The sequence below is a fragment of the Prionailurus viverrinus genome, chromosome A2, assembly GCF_022837055.1.
Source record: "Prionailurus viverrinus isolate Anna chromosome A2, UM_Priviv_1.0, whole genome shotgun sequence".
NCBI classification, from domain to species: domain Eukaryota; kingdom Metazoa; phylum Chordata; class Mammalia; order Carnivora; family Felidae; genus Prionailurus; species Prionailurus viverrinus.
In genome coordinates, this window is record NC_062562.1 from 51,392,769 (window position 1) to 51,416,243 (window position 23,475).

At 43.0% G+C, this 23,475-nt stretch overlaps 1 protein-coding gene across 3 annotated transcripts in view; it reads right to left on the minus strand.

Moving 5' to 3' along the window:
- Nucleotides 1-23,475, minus strand: part of ATP2B2 (ATPase plasma membrane Ca2+ transporting 2) — a 321,401-nt gene that overhangs the window by 217,402 nt on the left and 80,524 nt on the right. For all 3 annotated transcript variants that reach the window (XM_047831438.1, XM_047831429.1, XM_047831453.1), the window contains exon 2: nt 7,776-7,870. The gene's annotated coding sequence lies outside the window, so the exon portion shown is untranslated. The remainder of the gene's footprint in view (nt 1-7,775; nt 7,871-23,475) is intronic.

The following is a 23,475-nucleotide window of genomic DNA, read 5'->3' on the forward strand; positions in this document are numbered from 1 at the left end:
CACAGGAAGAAACCGTGCATTGTTTCCCGTCTGGCAGAGCAACGTGACTGGAGAGAGAGCACTTCCCACAGAGTGGTTTCCCGGCTTTTACAACCTTCCCCTTTGTGTGTTGACGTTCTGTTTTATTTTAAACTTTTCAGGTGTGAGGAGCTCACCCCTATTTTGTTTTTCACTTTTAAGTGAATGGATAGTGTGCTAATCACAACAGTTCCTGTTTGACAAATACTAGAACATCTATGCTGCAAACATATTATTTAGTCAAGGTAGCATCTTCCTTTCCTTTCCAGATTTTTATTTCTTAAAATACAGTTTAAATCACACAGGTACCGATGAATGCTTGTCTGCTGGACTACGCCAGTGCAGGGACCACAGGGATGGCGGCTCTTATGGAGTGATCCCTGGGTGGGGATGTGAGGCTCTTCCAAGCGTGTTTACCTCTGCTGCCCCTTCACTAAGTAGCCCCAGACCGCTGCAAGTTTTAAGCTTGAGGGTCTTATTTTTCTGAGTGACTTGTCTCTGCTCTTGGCTTCAATGCTGTGAGCTCTCCACGATGGCAGTGCGTTTGCTTCCAGTCTCAAACTCCCTCCCCTGCGACCTCATAATTTACCCCACCCAGCGGCTTCCTTGCACTTCCTTTACTCAACAAGTTCTGAGCACCTACTATGTGTGTGTGGGGGGGTGCTAGGGATACAGAGAGAAGCAGGACTTCCGCTCTGTGCTCAGGGAGGGAGAGGGTCACACAGACGTTGACATTGATCCATGTGCTCAGAGAGGGTTAGATCACCTCCTCTGGATCATAAGGTTAGAAGGAAATAGGGCATGAAAATCAGACCTATTTGAGTCTAAGACCCCAGCAAACTCCTTCCACCGTTCCACTCCTGCTGTGGGGCATTTAGGGTCTAGTGGGAGAGAGGTAACAAAACAACCAAATAAAACACATGTGATGGGTTCAACCACAGAGGCGTATCAGAAGAGTGGCAGGGACCAGGAAGATGGAGTGATTTGTTTTCGTGGAGGCGGAGTTACACTGCAGGTGGTTCTGGGGGAGGTGAAACTTGAGCAGGGTCTTCCGGGTGACTCTTGTCATTACAACTGTTTCTAAAGGAAGAGTAACAATGCCCCGAGTGAGGAGTGCTGGGGTTTTTAATGCGTAAAATGCCTGACCATGAAGTGCACGAACTGTGTGCCATCTCTGCTCTTTGCCACATAACAGGGAGTGAGGCCCCTGTCCCTGGAAGGAACCAGGAAAAAATTTAAAAGTTACTAGTCAAGGAATCAGGGGAAAGCTTCTATCATTGGGTGAAGTTGCTGAAGAGTTCCTCAGTTCCTTCTAACAATAAGATCCAACGTATTTTATTTATTCTTGGCCCAGTGGAGGGAAGGCAGACCCCTTCTCACTTCTCCTACTGACTCAGGCAGGCCAAACCTGAGACCCGGGCCTGAGGGAGCTCAGTGACACCTGGGACCCCAGTAGCCTTTCATCCCATTGGATTCAGAAACAGTTTTGAGCAATTACCTCTCAGGCCCTTGTGTATTGGTTGCCTTAGTAACTCTCAAGGCAGCCCCTGAGGCAAGGGATGCTGTGCCCAGTGTACTGATGGGGAAAACTGAGGCCCATCAATGAGTGGCCTCATTTGGTCTCTCCCGGTCTGAGCACAGGGCTTCTGCCAGCACAACTGCCAGTACCCACGGAAGAAAGACCAAGTGAAGGGAACAACCCAGAGGAGGGCATGTAGAGGAGGCCCAGAGGCTTCTGCTCTTGCCATCGGAGGTTGGACACCTGGCCTATCCACATGATGCTAGGGGCCCAGGAAGAGGGGGCAAGTCCTGCCTTACGACCAGCTGGTAGAATGGGCATGTGGCCTGCAAGGGCACCTTCCATCCTCCCAACCACCCCTGCAATGTGGCTGCTGGTTTATTTCCAGGAGAGCCAACCGAGGACCAGAGAAGGGAGGCCATTTGCCCAGCAGGACCCGATTTGAACCCAGAGTTCGTGCCCTCTCCACCACACCATGCGCCCACTCTACCCCCTACAAAAGTTTTTGTTTCATCCTCACTTGGGTGCAGTTCAATACGCAGAACACCCCCCAGAGACACTGCAAACCCCAGCAGCATCATGGCAAGGCCTGGGGGCAGACCCTATCCTGCAACAGGAAGTACACGGGAAGACAGACTTGAGCGCAGCCCATCCCCAGCCTTCCTGACCACGGGTGCCCACAAGCCCGCCACTAGTGCTCTGGTGGTTTCCGTGAAGCACTTCTATTCAGCTTCTCTCTGGAAGTACAGTGTCTCTGGGACATTTACCTCCCCCCACTGCCTCCGGCCCCAGGCCCTGCCCTCTGCAGTCTGGGTGAGCCGATCCATTAATACAGTCATCTTGACAGGCATCGGCGGGGGCCAACTAGGAGACATGGCCTGTGCTAAGTATTGACGGCTGTCCCTGTGAAGACGCTTTTGCCTCCAGTGCGTCAGAGAGGCCTTGGTTACCCGGACATGGGGCGGGGAGCATCTGATTTGGCAGCCTCAGCTCCAGGCTGTGCAACCCTGGGTGGGTCTCAGAGACTTCCAGATGTGTAGGGTAAGAAGAGAATTTATGGCACCTGGTGAGGCACAAACTCAGACCTCTGGATGGCTGCACTAAGTCAGAGGCTCCTGACACCTCGCCACTGTCACCCGGAACCACTAGGCCTATGCAGGTCAGGAGGCAGTCGTACCAGGTCACACGGTGAGCTCCTGGCAGAGCAGGCCTGTGGGCATGGGGGGCTCTCTCTGCCCAGCTGGTCGCTGGGCTCCCTGGAGACTGCTCTCAAGAGCCATATGAGCTGTGGCCAGAACCCACCTGGTCCCACACCTTGTCTGCAGGGGAGGAAGCTGAGGCCCGAAGACAGAAGCCGGAGAATGCTGGCTGGTTGCCCAGCACCACATGAGGTCCTTTCCAGACATCCCTCACTTGTGTGGTAGGAACTGCCCCCCCCACCCCGCCCCTTGCACATGAGGGAACTGAGACTGGAAACGTGGCAAGATTTGCCTAGAATCACAGAGCTTGGACTGGCGGCATTGGGATTTAAACCCAACACCGAGGCATGCTTGTGCCCAGTCGGGCCCACTCCAACCAGATCAGAGCACATCCTCCCCAGTTGTCACTGTGGCATCAGAAATGTAGATTGTCGGCTCTCCATTCAAGCGATATTTGGGGTGGGAGAGCTGATTTTAAAGATGAGGATCTGTCAAGAAGGGGGTGGGGGGTCTACCACTGACCTCTGACCTCTTCAGGGACCCTGGGCGAGCTGGGGATGCCACGGGGTGGCGGGCTTGGGTGCCTCTGCACTTGGGACTTCCTGTTTAACACAGACTCATGAGCGGGTCTCATCCCAGAATGAAAGGTGAGTGACTGATTAGTTATCTGATTGCACGAAGAGCTAGTGGGGTTTCTTGGTGCTCTCAGAGCACTCAGGAAGGGCATTTTCCCTTCAAGGAGACAAAGACAAGAAACAGTCTGGGAAAGAAGCCTTTTCCCTCCCCGCTGAAGATCATTGCTAGGAAAGGCCCTCTGGCCCCCGGCACGTACCTGTCCAATAATAGCAGCCAGCTGCATGCCTGCCTGTCCCGTGGCCCTCCCCTGTGACCGCCTCGAAGGCTAGGACTCTGGCTTCCCGAGTTCCCTGAGTTCAGCACAGTCAGAGCTGACAGAAAGCTTGGGTTCAAGTCTGCTTGCTCTTCATGTTAGATGATGGCTGGCCCAGGAGACCCACGCTAAGGTTTGTTAAGGCCAAGAGTTAATGGGAAGCTCCTGCAAGCTGAGGAGTCAGTGATTTTGAGAAGGATGTTGCCCTTTTGGAAAACGATGTAAAATATTCTTTGAGTCTATTTAAGAAATGTCATGAATGCACTGACGGCCCTTCCAGAATCCACTTCAAACAATGATGATAGCGTTATGGGTTGAATTGGGCCTTTCCTCTCAGAGGTACTTTGGAGTTCTAACTCCCAGTAACTGTGAACGTGACCTTATTTGGAAACAGGATCTTTATGGAGGCAAGCAAGTTAAGATGAGGTCATTAGGTGGGCTCTGATCCAACATGACTGGTGTCCTTATCAACAGGAGAAATCTGGAAGCACACAAAAGCATAGAAGATGATACGAAAGGTGCGGGGGGGGGGGGGGGAGGATCAGGGTAATGCACCCACAAGCCAAGGAATGCCAAAGATTGCCACTAAACCACCAGGAGCTAGGAACAGATCCTCCTTCATGGGGCTTGGGAGGAATCAACCCAGCTGACACCTTGGTGTCAGACTTCCAGCTTCCAGAATGTGAGACAATAAGTATCTGTGTCTTCAAGCTACTCAGTTTGTGGTGCAAACTGGGGTTGTTAATGGCAGCCCTGGTAAACTACTACAGAGAGCAAACTTTCTGTTCCCAGGGCTTGTGCAGTTGAGAGTCTGACATGGTCCCAGAAGAAAGGGGCCTGGGGTCCTCACCATTTGAGGCACCTGTTCTCACTGGGGACCACCAGGAGAACAGAAACCTGCTGAGCACTGTTAATATCCCAAGCAGTGCTGGACATTTCAGATTTCCTCCCCCACTTAATCTTTCCAATATGGCTTCTTACTCCCATTTTAAATTATTATTTTTTAATGTTTATTTATTTTTGAGAGAGAGACACAGAGTACGAGAGGGGAAGGGGCAGAGAGAGAGAGAGAGAGTGAGACACAGAATCTGAAGAAGCTCCCGGATCTGAGCTGTCAGCACAGAGCCCAATGCAGGGCTCAAACTCACAAACCATGAAATCATGACCTGAGTTGAAGTCGGATGCTTAACTGACTGAGCCACCCAGGCGCCCCTTCTTGCTCCCATTTTAAAGAATATAAAACTGAGTTGGGAGAGTATGTCAACAACTTGCCCAAGATTGCATAGCTGGGACCTGAAACTAGTGGAGGTGGGCCAGGCAGCCAGGAGCCATGTCACCTCCCCAGACAGAACCCGTGTGGAAAGAGCTCCCCAGAGTTCACAAGCTGCTTTTAGAGGTTTGGGTGCATTTTTTTTTTTTTTTGATCTGTGGCCTGTATTTCAGACCCTGGGGCAGTCTGGCCACGGGGAGGGCCCAGGTTTGTCTCCATTCTCTCCTTGAGGAAAACAGGATGGAAGGAAATGTCCCAACTCCCTACAAGGATAAGGTGTTGAAAAATCCTCAAGTACTCTCGAACCCTCATTTCCATAGGTTTTCACCTCTTATGGGGCACTTTCCCATGTGTTGTCCCCTCCCCCCTGCCCTCAGCACTGCCAGCAGATGGGAATTACTGTCCACATCTGAAGGAGGCATGAGTTGCTTTGTAAACTGGGGTTAGTGACAACAGCCTCATACATTGCTCTGACATGGAAATTTTGCCAGACCTCCCAGGTTCGAACCCCAGCTAGGGTAAGTGATACAACACTCTGTCCTTCAGTTTCTCATTTTGTAAAATGGGGATAGTGGTCGTGCCTACCTTATTATAAAAAGTGATTGCTATTACCGTTATTAATTCATTCCGCCAACATGGATTGAGGGCCTCATGTGTGGAGTCAGACTGACTAGGTTCAAATCCCTACCTTGCTACTTACTCACTGGATGACTACGGGCATTTTACTTAACCACTCTGTGCCTTGGTATCTTTTTCTGTAACATGGGGATAATAAAAGTACATATGTCACAGGTTGATGGGTGAGGATAAGGGGCTGGTTCCCTCTAGGTGCTGAGTAAATCCTACATACTGTTGTCACTGATGTCAGAGTTATTGGGATTCCTGTTGGGTCAGGCCAAGCCTCCATAGCTGCCCTGGGAGAAACTCACAATCATCCTGGACTCCCTTCTGGAGGCTGGAAGGTCAGGTTCAGGACCAGGGCAGCCCCACCTCTGTCTTCCCTGGATTCTCCTTGACCATCCCCCATTCAGACCCAGCCCCCCAGCCCCCCAAGCCCTCTCCCAGCTGCAGAGGAATGTTTCCCAAACATGCACCACATCACTAGAACCCTCCCATAGCTTTGTCACTACTCTATGCAGACCCCTCCAGCCTGCTGTCCTCCTCACTCTTCCCCAACCCTGGACCTCTGCATGGCTGGCTGCTTCCTCCATGGAAACCTCCAGTCAAATGTCCCCTCCTCAGGGGACTGCCGGCCAATGCCACCCTGCCACCCGCTTTGTTCCGTTCACAATGCTTGTTATGCTCTGATGCTATTTATTTGGTCACCTGTCCACTGGAGTGTCAGTACCATGAGGACAGGGGTCTTGTTTGTTTCACTCTTGAGGGCACCCTGGGGTGAATAAAAGCCTAACAGTGACTGCACACAAAGGGTGCCCAATAAACACTCAAGAATAAGCAAACAGGTGGTCAGGCTCTGGCTTTAGGCATCCTTTAGGAAATGATAATGCATCTTTTTCATTATGTAATAAAAGCAGCTAAACCCCACAGTGAAAACTCTGCTAGGCAATTGTCAACCATGGGCCTGGGAAGCCTTTCAAGTCATCTTGGGAAATGAAGAGGGGCGGGACGGGGAATGTCACCTTCTCCTCCCATAAATGGCTCAGAGATGGCTCTCTTCAACCTTCTTCCCCACCCACGCTTGTCAAAAGCTGCTGGGTTTAAACACCCATGTTTCTGTTCCATATTATCGATCGTTTAATATTCAAGAGATGGCATAAATAAATATGTGAGCAATTATGTAACATGTTTGGAAACAATCTGGTTAGCCCTGGAGTGCTGGGGCGAGAAACAAAACTTCAGCAAAGCCAGAAGCCTGGGTGATCTGTGAGGCGGGGGACAGAGGTGCGTGGCCAGTCTGCCTGTCTGCTCCCTCCCCAGTTCTGTCCAGAGGTATTCCTCTCCCTCAGCCCAGGCAGAGTGGGGTAGTAGGCATTGAGCGCAGAATCTTGGAGGCACATCGTGGTTCCCCCTGCTCCTGTCTGGGAGGTTACTTCTCTCTGGGTCAGTCTTCCCATCTGTGAAAGGACTAACAACACCGCATGGGAAGGTCAGGTGAGACGCTGACTCAGCTCTGGCTCAGAGGACAGTCTTTCTGAAGGTAAGTTGGGTCTGATGCCGAAAGATGAGCTGCATGAACTCTGGTTTCTGACATGGGGGTGGGGGGTGGGGGGTGCAGGCCTGGGCTTTGAGGTTCACAGGTGTATTAATGCAAGGTGGACTGAGCAAGGCAATAACAGAGCCCCAAAGAATGGGCTTCAGGAATACAGAGAAAGACATGCTTCCCAGTGAGGAGCAGGAGAAATCTTACAGAACTGCCAGATGGGCTGGCCCCAGAAGGTTGAGTGGGATTGTGACACCAGAGAGAGGGCCGCCCCATTTAACGAACACACATTAGGCACCTAGCGTGTCTGTCCATTCTGCAAGCATTTATTGAGCACCTACTAGGTTCCAGCAACTCTGCTAAGCACCTTACATGGGTCATCTTTGCTTGGACTTCACAAGAGGGAGATGCTGCCATTGTCCCCCATTTTACATATAAGGGTGAGACTCAGCTCAGGATGACAAGTGATGCTGCCTTCCTTCACCAACTTCTAGGCCATAATCCCTATTTAAATGCAAAAGGGATGTGGGGCAGTTTTCCCAAACCAAAACAATGGTGCATAAATAATTCATGTGTCTTCTCTGAGGTTGCAGAGGGAAGGGAGCTGCCATCAAACTCTGCTTTCTTGCTCAGCTGACCCTCCATTTAGCAGCCCCCCAACAGTGCCTTCTTCCACATCTATCCCACTCCCACCCCAGCCAAACCCATCTCCAACTTACCCCTCTGCGTCTTCTGGTTAAATGAAAGGTGCCAGGATTCGGGAAATAGGGCCCATGTCTTGCTGGCTTTGGGGACTGGGTGATGAAGTTCAGCTCTGGAAAAGGGGAGATGGCATTGGTTAGGGGTGGGTGACCCGATGGGGAGCCAGTCAGGAAAGAATAGGAAGGGAACAGTGCAGTGAAGTGGGACCTAGGGGCCAGCACTGGGTGAGGGCCTGCGTCAGGGGTAGATGGAGATAGAGGAGAAGCAGGAGTGGCTCAGTTCCCCAAATACCTCCCAGGAGCTGACCTCGCCATATGGGGACCCACCCCCTGACTTCCCGGTCAAGACCTCCCAGGCCTCAGGCCCTCTTAGGGGAGCAAGTCCATTACCAGCAGGGTGTCAGATGGGGTATTTCATCTGCTGGCTGGTGCGGCCTTCAAGGGCAGAAGGAGTGGGACAGAGTGGGCAGGGGTGTGCACAGAGGCCTTGGAGCAAGAGGCTTTATGTTTCTGAGTCTGCTTCTCCATCTGCAGGACAGAAATACTAATACCTATTATTCAGGAGTTTTGAGAGGAGTAACGGAAGTATAATATGTGTAAATGCCTTCGCTTGTAGATGTGTTTAATAAATAGCAGAAGAGAGCTAAATGTCTCTCCTGTATCAGGTTCCCTTTCTGTACCTATCTATCCATTTATTCATTTGTAACTTTCTATTTTGAGATAACTGTCCATTCAAAGCAAGCTTTAAAGAAATGTATAGGGAGGTCCAGTGCTCATTCCCCTAGCTGACCCCAGTGCTAGCATCTCACAGCACAGGGAGGTGCAGGGAACCTTCCTCTGGCTGACCCCAGTGCTAGCATCTTATACCACGATGAGCTCTCATGCACCTTCCCCCAGCTGACCTGAGTCAACATCTCATGCTTAGTGCTCTGGCAAAACGAGGCACGTGACATTAGTACAGTCCCTGGAGCTAATTCAAATTTCACCAAGGTTACATGTACTTGTGTGTGTGTGTGTGTGTGTGTGTGTGTGTGTAGGTCTATGCAATAGTATCACTTTGTAGTTTTATGTAAGCCCCACCACAATCTAGATACATATCTGTTCTACCAGCATGGCTTCCTTGGGCCCCTCCTTTATAGTCACATCCGTTCCCTCCCTGCCTTCATCCCTAACTCCTGGAAATCATGATTCTGTTCTCATCTCTATAATATTGATCTTTCAATGATGTTCTATAAATGGAATCACACAACATGTGACCTTTGGAGATTGGCTTTCTTCACTCAGCCTAATTCTCTGGAGATTCCTCAGGTTGTTGTGTATATCAATAGTTCACTCTTTTTTATTGCTGAGTAGAATTCCATGATGTGGATGGACCACAGTTTATCCATTCATCTACTAAAGGAGATCTGGGTTATTACCAGTTTTTGGCTATAATGAGTAAAGCTACTATAAATATTTGTGTACAGGGTTTTTGTGTGAACATAAATTTTCATTTATTTGGGATAAATGCCCAAGAGTGCAATTGGGTTGTGGGGTAGTTGCATATTTAGTTGTGTGTGTATGTGTGTGTGTGTGTGTGCGCGCATGTGTGTTTAAAAGAAATGCCCAGGGGCGCCTGGGTGGCTCAGTCGGTTAAGCGTCGGACTTTGGCTCAGGTCATGATTTTGCGGTCCGTGAGTTCAAGCCCCACATCGGGCTCTGTGCTGACAGCTCAGAGCCTGGAGTCTGTTTCAGATTGTGTCTCCCTCTCTCTGACCCTCTCCCGTTCATGCTCTGTCTCTCTCTGTCTCAAAAATAAATAAAAACATTAAAAAATTTTTTAAAAGAAATGCCCAAGGGAGCCTGGGTTGCTGAGTTGATGAAGCATCTGACTCTTGGTTTTGGCTCAGGTCATAATTTCACTGTGAGACTGAGCCGAGCCCTGTGTCAGGCTTTGTACTGACAGTGTGCGTGTGGAGCCTGCTTGGGATTCTCTCTTCCTCTCTGCCCAGCCTTCCCCCCATCCAAAATAAATAAATAAAATTTAAAAATAAAAGAAACGTCCAAACTGTTTTTCAAGAATGGCTATGTGCCAATTGATATTCTCACCCACCTATGAATGATCTAATTTTTCTGCATCCTGCTCAGCATTTGGTATGATTTTTTTATTTTTGCCATTCTGATAGGTGTAAAATATCTCACTGCGGTTTTAACTTGTATTTCCTTATTGGCTAATGATGTTGAACATATTTTCATGTGTGTATTTGCCATCTATCTGCACATCTTCGGAGAAATGTCCCTTCGTGACTTTTGCCCATTTTTGGGGTTGGATTGTTACATATGTTTAACAGTGGAATTTTGAGAGTTTTAAAATTTATGTCAGCTACTAGTACTTTGTCAGATTCCATGGTTTGCAAATACTTTCTCCCAGCTTGTAGCTTGTTTTTCTTCCTCTTGACAAAGTGTTTTGTAGTACAAAAGCTTTTAATTTTGGTAAAGATAACTTTATCTCTTTATCTATCTTATCTATCATCTACCTATGTATTTAATTTCGATTCAAGTTAGTTAACATATAGTGTAGTACTAGTTTCAGGAATAGAATTTAGTGTTTCATCACTTACATATAACACCCAGTGCTCATCCCAACAAGTGCCCTCTTTAATGCCCATTGCACATTTAGCCCATCATCCCTCCCACCTCCCCTCCGGCAACCCTCAGTTTGTTCTCTATATTTAAGAGTCTCTTATGGTTTGCCTCCCTCTCTGTTTTTATATTATTTTATTTTTATTTCCCTTCCCCTATGTTCACCTGTTGTGTTTCTTAAAATTCACATATAAGTGAAATCAAATATTTGTCTTTCTCTGATAGACTTATTTCGCTTAGCATAATACATTCTAGTTCCATCCACAATGTTGCAAATGGCAAGATTTCATTCTTTTTGATCACTGTATCTACTTTTTATTTTTTATGGATATTTTTGGGATTAAGTCTAATGTGAATTATTTTCCTAACTTTTCTTCTAAAAGTTTTGCAGTTTTAAATTTTGTTTGTTAAGTCTATGATCCATTTGAGCCAATTTTTGTGTAACATGTGAGACTTAGGCAGATTTTTTGTTGTTGCTCTTGTTTGCCTATGGATGTCCAATTTGCTTCAGCATTATTTGTTGAAAAGGTTATTACCTTTCTTTCATTGAATTGCTTTTGTACCTTTGTCAAATATTAGTCAGTTGTGTGGGTCTATTTCTGGATCCTCTGTTCCATTCCATTAATCCATGTGTCATCCTTCTGTCAACACCACACAGCCTTCGTTTCTAGATAAGTCTCGAAATGAAGTAGGATGATTCTTCTCATTTTATTCTTCTTTTTCAAAACAGCTTCAGCTGTTCTAGCTCCCTTGCCTTTCCACATAATTTTTAGAATAATCTTTTTCACATTTACAAAAATTTTGCTGGGATTTTGATAGGAACTGCACAGAATTGACATCTTTATTATCTTGAGTCTTCCGATCCATGAACATACTAGGGCCACTTCATTCATTTAGATCTTCTTTGATTTTTCTCATCAGTATCTTGTAGTCTTCAGAATATAAGTCTTGTGCATGTTTTGTTAAATTTACACCTATATTTTTTGTGTGTGATTATAAACGGCCTCGTATTTTTAATTTTGGTGCCCACATGTTCTTTGCTAGTATACAGACATACAACAATGTTTTGGTATGTTTATTTTGTATCCTGTGACCTTCCTGAACTTGGTTATTAGTTCCAGCAGGGTTTTTGTTTTGTTTTGTTTGTTTGCCTCCTTGCTTTGGTAGATTCCTTCGGAGTTTTTTAATGTAGACAATGACGTTATCTCTACATAGGGATAATTTTGTTTCTTCCTTTCCAATCTGCATGCCTTTTCTTGTCTTGTCTTACTGCACTGACTAGACTGCCCAGCACTATTTGAAGGCAAGTGGTGAGAGCTGACATCCTTGTTTTGTTCCCAGTTTTAGGAGATAGCATTCAGTCTTTCATCATTAAGTATAATGTTAACTGTAGGTTTTTGTCAGTATTCTTCATCAAGTTGAGGAAGTTCTCTATTCATATTTTTCTAAGCATTATATCATGAATGAGTAATGAATTTTATCAAATGCTTCCTGCATTGATGCATATGATCATATGATTTTTCTTCTTCAGCCCGTTAACATGGTGGATTATATTAGCTGATTTTTAAATGTTAAAGCAACCTTGCATTCTTGAATAAACCCTAGTTGATCCTGAAGCATAATTATTTTTATGTATTGCTGAATTCTCATTGCTAATGTTTTGTGAAGGATTTTTCACATCTGTATTCATGAGGGAGGTTGGCTTATAGTTTCATTTTTTTATGCTGTTGTCTGGTTTTGATATCAGGGTAATACTAGCGTCATACATTGAACTGAAAGTGTTCCCTCTGCTTCTATTTACTGGAAGACATTGCGTAGAATTGGTGTTAATTTTTTAAACATTTGGTAAAATTCTCCCATGCAACTATTAGGTCTATTACATTAATAATTTAATGTAATTATTGATATGTTAAATTTTAAGTCTATCCTTTTATTTTTTGTTTTCTGTTTGTCTTTCTACAAACACAACCACATCTATAAGTGTTGTAGTTTTTGCTTTGGCCACCAAACATAATTTAGAAAGCTCAAGAGGAGAAAGAATGTGTATTGCATTTAGCAATATTTTTGCTTACCATATTCTTTTTTCCTTCCAGGTGTTCTAAGATTCCTTTCTAAAAAATTGTTTCCTTTCTGTCTGGAGAACTCCTTTCTGTTATTTTAGGGCTGATCTTCTGGCAACAAATTCTCAGTTTCCTTTCATCTGAGATCTCGATTCCCCTTCATGTCTGAGGGATAGTTTTCCTGGTAATAGGGTTCTCAGTTGACAGTTCTTTCCTTTCAGCATTTGAAAACTGTTGTACCACTTCCTTCTGGCCTCTAGGGTTTCTAATGAGAAATCCACTGTCCTTCAAATTGTTTCCCCACTATCAGTGAGTTGTCATTTTCCTTCCATTGCTTTCACGTTTTTTTTTTTTTTTTGAGTTTTCAGAAGTTTACTATTTTGAGTCTTGATGTACATTTCTTTGGGTTTATCTTCTTTGGAGTTTTCTTAGCTTCATGAGTCAGTAAGTTTATGACATTTTTGTTTTGTTTTGTTTTGTTTTGTTTTGTTTTGTTTTGTTTTTACCAGATCTGGGGAGTTGCCAGCCATTTTTTTCTTCACGTACTTTTTCAGCCCCACTCCTTTTCTCATCTCCTAGGAGTTCAATGACATAAACATTAGAACCTTTGTTACAGTCCCACAGGTCTCTCAGGCTTTATTTTTCTTTTTTTAAATGTTTATTTATTTTTGAGAGACAGAGAGACAGAGCATGAGCAGGGGCGGGCAGAAAGAGAGAGGGAGATAGAATCTGAAGCAGGCTCCAGGCTCTGAGTGTCAGCACAGAGCCTGACGTGGGGCTCAAACCCACAAGCCGTGAGGTCATGATCTGAGCCAAAGTCAGATGCTTAACCAACTGAGCCACCCAGGCTCCCTGGCTTTATTTTTTTAAGCTTAATATGCTATTCAGATGGACAGTTTCTTTTGTTCTATATTCCAGTTCAACGATTCCTTCCTTTGTCCCTTTTAGTCTGCTGTTAAGCACATCCATTGAGGTTTTTTTTTCTTTTAATTTCAGTTATCATATTTTTCTGTTCTAATATTTCCTTTTGGCTCTTCTCTAAGTCTTCTATTTCTTTGCCGGGACTTTCTTTTTCTTTTTTTTTTCTCATCAGTTTCAAGTGTGTTCATAACTGTTCCTTGAAGCATTTTTTATGATGGTTACTTTAAAATCTTGGTCAGATAATTCCAACATTTTTGCCATCTCAATGTTGGCATCTACTGATTGCCTTTTTTTTCATTCAGTTTAAGACTGAATGAATTAGTTCTTGGCATTGGGGAATTTTAATTGAAATGTGGGGATTTGGGATATGAGGTTATGGGCCTTGGATCTTATTTAAACCTTTGTTTCAGCAGGCTTCCATGACACAGCACCAGCAAAAGAAGGGGGTTTGGGAATGACAGCTCCCAATTAGGCCCTGACTGATACTTCCCTGGTTAGGAGGAGTAGGAATGACTTGTTACTGTTCCCAGTGTGGTCTCCACTGGTACCCTGGGGGCTGGAGGTGAGGTCTTATTACCACCTGGTGGGGAAAAAAAGCCCTGGCTCCCTACTTGGCATTCTCTGACACCACCCAGTGTGGGACTTGGGGTTGCCTCATAGTCTGATGAAGTTAAAAGTCTAGTCTCCCCACAGGATCACTGCTGGTGCATGTAGGGCCATAAATGTTTTCTATGGTGTTTGGCTGGAGTACAGCAGTTTTTGTCTAAAAGTGTCAGTTTTGCTAGGCTGTCCCCTTCCTTTTCTTTAGCTAGAGATAACAGGCTTCTCCCTACCCCTCAACTACCTATTGGCATTTTCTCATCTCTGGCTTCTTTCTCCAACGCTGTGATATATGAGGAAAAACCACCACCACTACAAACTCACTACTGTGTTGTTTCTTGGGTCCTCAGGTCCCTTGCAGGCTTGTCCTTTCTCTGTCTTTCAGAGTTTTCTCTTTTCTTTTCTTTTTTAACTTATGGAAAGTTTTATTTTATTTTTCATCTTTTTTAAAAATTTAAATCCAAGTTAGTTACCATATAGTGTAATAATGATTTCAAGAATAGAATTTAGTGATTTATCACTTACATATAACACCCAGTGCTCATCCCAACAAGTGTCCTCCTTAATCCCCCTCCCCCATTTAGCCCATCCCCCCACCCAATACCCCTCCAGCAACCCGCAGTTTGTTCTCTGTATTTAAGAGTCTCTTATGGTTTGTCTCTGTTTTTGTATTATTTTTGCTTCCCTTCCCTTATGTTCATCTGTTTTGTATCTTTAATTCCACATATGAGTGAAATTATATATTTGTCTTTCTCTGACTTATTTCGCTTACCATAATACACTCTAGTTCCATCCACATTGTTGCAAATGGCAAGATTTCATTCTTTTTGATGGCTGAGTAATATTCTATTACATATATATATATATATATATATATATATATATATATTACATGTATATTATATAATGGAATATATGTAAATATATTCCATTGTACAAACACACACACACACACACACACACCACATCTTTATCCATTCATCAGTCAAAAGACATTTGGGCTCTTTTCATACTTTGACTATTGTTGATAATGCTGCTATAAACACTGGGGTGCATGTGCCCCTTCAAAACAGCACTTCTGTATCCTTTGGATAAAAACCTAGTAGTGCAATTCCTGGGTCATAGGGCAGTTCTATTTTTAATTTTTTGAGGAACCTCCATACTGTTTTCCAGACTGGCTGCACAGTTTGCTTTCCCATCAGCAGTGCAAAAGGGGTCTTCTTTCTCCACATCCTCACCAACATCTGTTGTTGCCTGAGTTGTTAATTTTAGCCTCACAGTTGTGAGGTGGTATCTCATTGTGGTTTTCATTTGTATTTCCCTAATGATGAGTGATGTTGGGCATCTTTTCATGTGTCTGTTAGCCATCTGTACATCTTCTTTGGAAACTGTCTATTCATGTCTTATGCCCATTTCTACACTGGATTATTTGTTTTTTGGGTGTTGATGTGGATAAGTTCTTTACAGATTTTGGATACTGACCCTTTATCTGATATATCATTTGCAAATATCTTCTCCCATTCTGTCGGTTGCCTTTTAGTTTTGCTGACTGTTTCTTTGATGAGCAGAACTTTTTATACTGATGAGGTCCCAATAGTTCATTTTTGCTTTTGTTTCCTTTGCCTCTGGAGATGTGTCAAGTAAAAAGTTGCTGCAGTCAGAGTCAAGGAGGTTGTTGCTGGTTTTCTCCTCTAGGATTTTGATGGCTTCCTTTCTTATGTTTAGGTCTTTTATCTATTTTGAGTTCATTTTTGTGTATGGTGTAAGAAAGTGGTCCAAGTTAATTCCTCTGCATGTCACTGTCAAATTTTCCCAACACCATTTACTGAAGAGACTGTCTTTTTTCCATTGGACATTCTTTCCTGCTTTGTCAAAGATTAGTTGGCCATGTTTATGGGTCTATTTCTGGGTTCTCTATTCTGTTCCAATGATCTATGTGTCTGTTTTTGTGCCAGCCCCATACTGTCTTAATGATTACAGCTTTGTAATACAGCTTGAAGTCCAGGACTGTGATGCCTTTAGTTTGGTTTTCTTTTTAAGGATTGCTTTGGCTATTCAGGATGTTTTCTGGTTTCCTACACATTTTAGGATTGTTTGTCCTAACTCTGTGAAGAATGCTAGTGCTATTTTGATAGGGATTGAAAATGGAGATTGTTTTGGGTAGTATTGACATTTTAACAATATTTGTTCTTCTTATCCATGAACATAGGATGTTTTTCCATTTTTTTGTGTGTCTTCTTCAATTTCTTTCATAAACTTTCTATAGTTTTCAGCATATAGATTTTTCACTTCTTTGGTTAGGTTTATTCCTAGGTATTTTATGGTTTTTGGTGCAACTGTAACTGGGATAGATTCTTGATTTCTCTTTCTGCTGCTTCATTATTGGTGTATAGAAATGAAATGGATATCTGTACATTGATTTTATATCATGCGAGTTTGCTGATTTCATGGATCAGTTCTAGCAGGTTTTTGGTGGAGTCTTTTGGGTTTTCCACACAGAGTATCATGTCATCTGTGGAGGGTGAAAAGTTTGACTTCCTCCCTGCCAATTTGGATGTCTTTTATTTCTTTGGGTTGTCTAGTGGCTGAGGCTAGGACTTCCAAAACTATGTTGAATAAGAGTGGTGAGAGTGGACACCTTTGTCATGTTCCTGACCTTAGAGGGAAAGCTCTCAGTTTTTCCCCATAGAGGATATTAGTGGAGGATCTTTTATATATGGCCTTTATGATCTTGAGAAATGATCCTTCTTTTCCTACATTCTTGGGTTTATTTTCTCAAAGGCCTTTTCTGCATCTATTGAGAGGATCATGTGGTTCTTATGCTTTATTTTATTACCGTGATGTATCACATTGATTGATTTGCAGATATTGAACAAGCCCTGCATCCCAGGAATAAATCCCATGTGATCATGGTGAATAATTATTTTAATGTATTGTTGGATCTGGTTTGCTAATATCTTTTTGAGAAATTTTGCATCCATGTTCATCAGGGAAATTGGTCTGCAGTTCTCTTTTTTCTGGGGTCTTTGTCTGGTTTTGGAATCAAGGTAATGCTGGCCTTGTAGAATGAGTTTGGAAGTTTTCCTTCCATTTCTATTTTTTGGAACAGATTAAAAAGAATAGGTGTTAACTCTTCTTTAAATATCTGGTAGAATTTCCCTGAAAAGCCATCTAGTCCCGGACTCTTGTTTTTTTGGGAGGTTTTTGATTACTGATTTAATTTCTTCACTGGTAGTGGGTCTGTTCAAATTATCTATTTCTTCCTGTTTCAGTTTTAGTAGTTTATATGTTTCTAGGAATTTGTCTATTTCATCCAGATTGCCCAATTTGTTGGCATGTATTGCTCATTATAGTCTCTTACTATTGTTTGCATTTCTGTGGTATTGATTGTGATCTCTCCCCTTTCATTCTTGATTTTATTTATTTGGATCCTTTCCTTTTTCTGTTTTATCAATCTGGTTAGAGATTTATCAATTTTGTTAATTCTTTCAAAGAACCAACTCCTGGTTTCACTGATCTGTTTTTTTTTTAAATCAATATCATTGGTTTTTGCTCTAATCTTTATTATTTCACTTCTGCTGGTTTTAGGCTTTATTTGCTGTTCTTTTTCCAACCCTTTTAGGAGTAAGGTGAGGTTGTGTATTTGACACCTTTCTTCCTTCTTTAGGAAGGCCTGGATTGTTATATTCTTCCTTCTTATGACCGCCTTTGCTGCATCCCAGAGGTTTTGTGCTCTGGTGTTTTCATTTTCATTGGTTTTCGTGTACTTTTCAATTTCCTCTTTAATTTCTTGGTTAACCCATTCATTCTTTAGTAGGATGTTCTTTAATCTCCAAGTGCTTATGGTCTTTCTAAATTTTTCTTGTGGCTGATTTCGAGTTTCATAGTATTGTGGTCTGAAAATATGCAAGGTATGATCTCAATCTTTCTGTACTTGTTGAGGGCTGATTTGTGTCCCAGTATGTGATCTATTCGGATAATGTTCCATGTGCACTCAAGAAGAATGTATTCTGCTGCTTTAGGATGAAATGTTCTGAATATACCTGTTAAATCCATCCAGTCCAGTGTGTCACTCGAAGTCATTGATTCCTTGTTGATTTTCTGCTTAGATGATCTGTCCATTGTTGTGAGTTGGGTGTTGAAGTTCCCTACTGTTGTGGTATTATTATCAATGAGTTTCTTTATATTTGTGATTGATTCATATATTTGGGTGCTTCCACATTGGAGGTGTAAATATTTACAATTGTTAGGTCTTTTTTGTGGACAGACCCCCTTAATTATGATATAATGCCCTTCTTCATCTCTTGTTACACTCTTTATTTTAAAATCCAGTTTGTCTGATATAAGTATGGCTACTCCAGCTAGCCATACTTGATGACCATTAGCATGATAGATAGATGGTTCTCCATCCCCTTACTTTCAATCTGAAGGTGTCTTTAGGTCTAAAATGGGTCTCTTGCAAGCAGCATATAGATGGGTCTTGTTTTCTTATCCATTCGGATACCCTGTATCTTTTGATTGGAGCAGTTAGTCCATTGACATTTAGAGTGAGTACTGAAAGATATGAATTTACTGCCTTTGTGCTGCCTGTAGAGTTGGTGTTTATGGTGATGTTTTCTGGTCCTTTCTAATCCTTGTTGCTTTTGATCTTTTTTGTACTGATTCATCATTTCTCCAACGGACCCCTCTTAAAATTTCTTGCAGGACTGGTTTAGTGATCATGAAGTCCTTTAGTTTTTGTTTGTCTGGGGAAACTCTTTATTTCTCCTATTTTGAAAGACAGCCTTGCTGGATAAAGAATTCTTAGCTGCATATTTTTCTGATTCAGCATGTTGAACATATCCTGCCACTCCTTTCTGGCCTGCCAAGTTTCTGTGGATAGGTCTACGGCAAACCTTATCTTTTTTCCCTTACAGGTTAAGGAATTTTTTTCCCCTTGCTGCTTCCACAATTCTTTCCTTGTCTGTGTGTTTTGTGAATCTGACTATGATATGCCTTGGTGGTGGTCGGTTTTTATTGAATCTCATGGGAGTTCTCTGTGCTTCTTGGATTTTGATGTCTGTGTCCTTCCCCAGATTAGGAAAGTTTTCCACTATAATTTTCTCACATAAACCTTCTGCCCCCTTTTCTCTCTCTGCATGTTTTGGGACTCCTATGATTCAGATGTTATTCATTTTTAATAAGCCACTGAGATCTCTAATACCTGTATCATGCTCTTTTGCCTTTGTTTCCCTCTTTTTTTTCTTCATTATTCTCCATAATTTCATCTTCTATATCACTGATTCGCTGCTCTGCTTCATCCATCCTTGCTATTGTGGCACCATTTGAGATTGCATCTCAGTTATAGCATTTTTAATTTCGTTCTGTCTATATTTTACTTCTTTATCTCCACAGAAAGAAATTCTAGGCCTTTTTTTCAACCCCAGATAGTATTCTTATTACCAAGGTTCTAAATTCTAGTTCAGACATCTTGCTTATATCTGTGTTGATTAAGCCCCTGGCTGTCATTGCTTCCTGATATTTATTTGGGGTTAATTCCTTCATTTTATCATTTTGGAGGAAGAAAAAATTAATAAAATAAAAAATTAAAATTAAAAATAAAAAAAATCAAATAAAAGAACCTGGATCCTAGGTGTGTTTTGGTCTGCTTGTTGAAAGAAGCTTGACAGAATGGAGAAAAAAGGGAAAGAAAAGAAAGAAAAGAAAAAAATGTAAGAAAAAATTTAAAAATTAAAAAAATATATAATATAAAACAGAATAAAATGAATTAAATAAAATTAAATAGAATAAAAAATTTTTAAAAATAAAAATAAAGTAAAAATAAGAAAAAAATTAAAATTAAAAAAATACAAATAAAATTTTTTTTCTATATCCAAGGAATAGAAAATACAGGGGAAATAAACAATTTAAACAAAAACAGAAGCAACAGAATGAACTAATAAATGAAACAGCAAACAGAATGAAACCCGAAGGAAGTTACATCCAATTTCCCCTAGAACTGAAAATATGAACTACTCTAAAGTCTGTACACAAAGCAGGTGGAGTGACTTGTGCTAATTTTCTAGCTGATATGCTTGGAGGGTGCAATGGGGCGGGGCTTGGTGTAGTGGCTCCATTATCTACTATATAGCACAGCTTCGCTTACTGGAGTGGATCAGAGAGCATGCATGTGCACAGGAGAGGTGGAAATGGCTTCACCCAGCTCTCTAGTCTTTGGCACAGGAACTTCACACTCTCACCAACCCACAATCAAGCACCCTTCCTTTGTCTCAGACCTCCATCCATTCCCCACTGCTATCCTGTCCATGTCTAAGCCATCTGCCTGCCAGGGGGCACCTCCTTTCAAAGTTTTATCTCAGATGGGTTTGTGTTTCAAATCCTCAGTTTTCAGAGACCCCCACAGCTTGGCCCACACTGATTGTGTGGGGTGGGGGGGGGGTCTTGCTGAGCAATGGGCGGGTGCCAGCTTGCCCCAGAAAATGTTTTGATCAAACAGTGGCAGAGGTTCAGAGATTATGAATCACAATATACAGGTTTCACTGTACTCTGGTGACTTTCTCCCAATACCAGCAAATTGTGGCTGCTCTCCAGGGTTTGCTAGGACCTTTGCCTGTTGGGAGGTCGTATGGCCTCTACCAAAGGCACTCCAAGCAGGGGAACTGCTTCTCTCCATGTGCACATGGACCCCTCAGACCCCTCTGCCTGTTCTTGGAGATTCACCCTACTTCCCCACCAGAGCACCACCAGGCACTGAACTCCAGAACTTCAGACTTTGTGCTCCACTGTTTATAGAGTCCTGGTAGCATTGAAACCCTCTCCTTTCTTTCTGTCAGTGGTTTTGGAGAACAGATTTCTTGTTTAGTCCCCTGCAAGTGTTTTCATTTGTTCTCTCTCTCTCCAGCTACTTTCGGGGGAGTGTTGTCCTGCACTATCCCCCTCTGTCTTCTTTCCACAAAACCAGCTCCCTACCCTCCACAGCTTTTCTCTCCCCCAGTTCACCTCTCCACACTGTGTACCTGCTGAGTTCTGTGGCTCAAGTTATGCAGATTGTTGTTTTAATCCTCAATTTCCTAGTTCTGCAAAATGATTTGATGCTGATCTAGCTGCATTTCAGGGATGAGACAAGCTGAGTGTCTCCATGCTGCTCTGCCATCTTAACTTCCTCTCCCCATAGTTTTCTAGTGTTTGTTTTATATATAATGTCCAGGGATTTTAGTCGCATTTAGTGAGACAAATAGGAAAAAGAAAATTCTATCTTCCTGGAGGCAGAATCCCACCTGAAACCCTCTCAACAAGTGCTTCTCAGTTCGCTTGAGTTTTCAAGAATCACCTCTATCTTCTTAACACTGATAAGCAGATCAAATCAGAATTCCTGACATGCTTGATACTTCCCATGGGGTTCTAGATTTCTACTTGACTCAGGTGAGTATCTATCTGTCTGGTAGGAGACAAGAGGAGCTCTGGGCTTTTAGGAGGCCTTTTCCTTTCAAACTCGTAGATGTGGTGGTGGGTAACTTAGAGAAAAACCCCAATGGGCATCTCTTTCAGGGCCACTAGGCCTAGCCTTCTTAGGTCTCTTCAGGGGAATACAGGGATCCAGGCAGTGTTGTCAATCATAAGTGGCTTAAGCCAGGACGTGAAAGTACATAACTTTGCCTTATTCCCCACTGCTGCTGGTTCCTCCTGCCTGGGCTATGCTTTACCATTTACAAGAGGCTCTCACATCTGGGCCTTATTTCCTCCCCTCCTCAACCCTGGGGTTGGGGGCAGGAAGCACCTACCACTCTTCATGTGTGAAGTCTCTGGCTTCCAGAGGGTGGTGACTTACCCAAGGCCGTTTAGTTCCACACTGGCAGAGCTGGGATCATATCCAGCTCTTATGACTTTGGCACTCAGGTCATTTTTGAGGCTCTGCACTATCTGGCCCCAAATATTCTCTGCATTTTTCTCTAGGGTGCAGTTCTCATAGTGTGGCCCACATGCCTCCGAGAGGGTCCCAAGACCATTGCAGGGGGTCTGAAAAGTCAAAACTATTTCCCTAATAACAGTAGGATGTTATTGCCAGCTTCACTGTGTTGATATTTCCACTGCTTCTGCAAAAGCAATGGTGAATCGAGGGAGACAAATCAGATTGTCCCAGCAGTCACTGTATTCTTCATCACCACACAGTTGTGGTGAAGAATGCCAGGTTCACTTGGGAACGTCTTGGGTGAAGCAGTAATCATGATGAGTTTTATTAATCATTGGGAGCAGAAAAGGCAAAGCATTCATTGAGCATTACTGCTGTACCGTGAAGTGTAACAGGTATTAGAAGCAAAGCTGTTGTGTGATTGTTTGAGTTGCAAGCTGAATTAGCCTCCGTTTTCATGAAATGCCGTTTTTGCATAAAAGAACTGACAAATGTTGGTTATTCAGACTTGAGTACTTGGCAGACATTTTCTCAAAAATGAACAAAGTGAGCCTATCACTTCAAGGACAACAACGGACAGTAACTTGTTGCCAATGATGACGTTTGAGCTTTCAGAGCAAACACTGGAATTTTGGAAAACTGTCTCTGTCATCATGAGCCTGACAGCTTCCCAAAGACAAAGATGTTTCTGATGAGGTCAGGAGTAGAATAACAAATGCGATTTTTAGGAAATATTTTATAACAAAATGTGCAAATATTTGAAAGATCTGCATAACTCAACGAGCCAATATTTTCTGAATACCAATGTATAACGTTACAAAAGCAGGAATGGGTAAACATTCATCACCGTGTGAGAGGGAAAAAAATGGATTTCAATGTGAAGGTGGATAAGTTCATTAACATGGCTTTAGATTCTTCGTGGCAACTAATTTTTAAGATGCTATTAGTTATGGTCTCTTCAGAATTCATATGGTGCAGTCCTAACACCCCTAGGACCTCAGAATATGACTGTATTTGGAGACAGGGTTTTTAAAGAGTCAATTAAATTAAAATGAGGCCATTAGGGTGGGCCCTACTGGAATATGACAGCTGTTCTTATAAGTAGAGGAAATGTGGACACACAAAGAGACACCAGGGATGTGTGCGTATGGAGGAAAGACCATGGGAGGACACAGAGAGAAGAGTCTGAGGAGAGAGTCCTGCAAAGACACCCAACCCTACTGATGCCTTGATCTTGGACTTCTGGCCTCCAGAACTGTAATAAAATACATTCCTGCTGTTTAAGCTCCTCAGTCTGTGGTATTTTGTTATAGCAGCCCTAGCAAATGAATACACTATCACTTGTGAAGTTTGGGTGTAGTATCAAAGAAGAATATCTACAATTGTCTGAAAAGGCTATTAAAATACCCTTCCTTTTCCCAAAAGCCTATCTCTGTGAGGCTGGAATTTCTTCATATACATTAACTGAAACATCACATGAAAACAGACTGAATGCAGAAGCAGATGAGAATCCAGCTGTCTTCAATTAAGTCATTAAAGAGATTCACAAAAATATAAAACAACATTACTCTTCTCACTAATTTTTTTTTGTTTTGGAAAATACAGT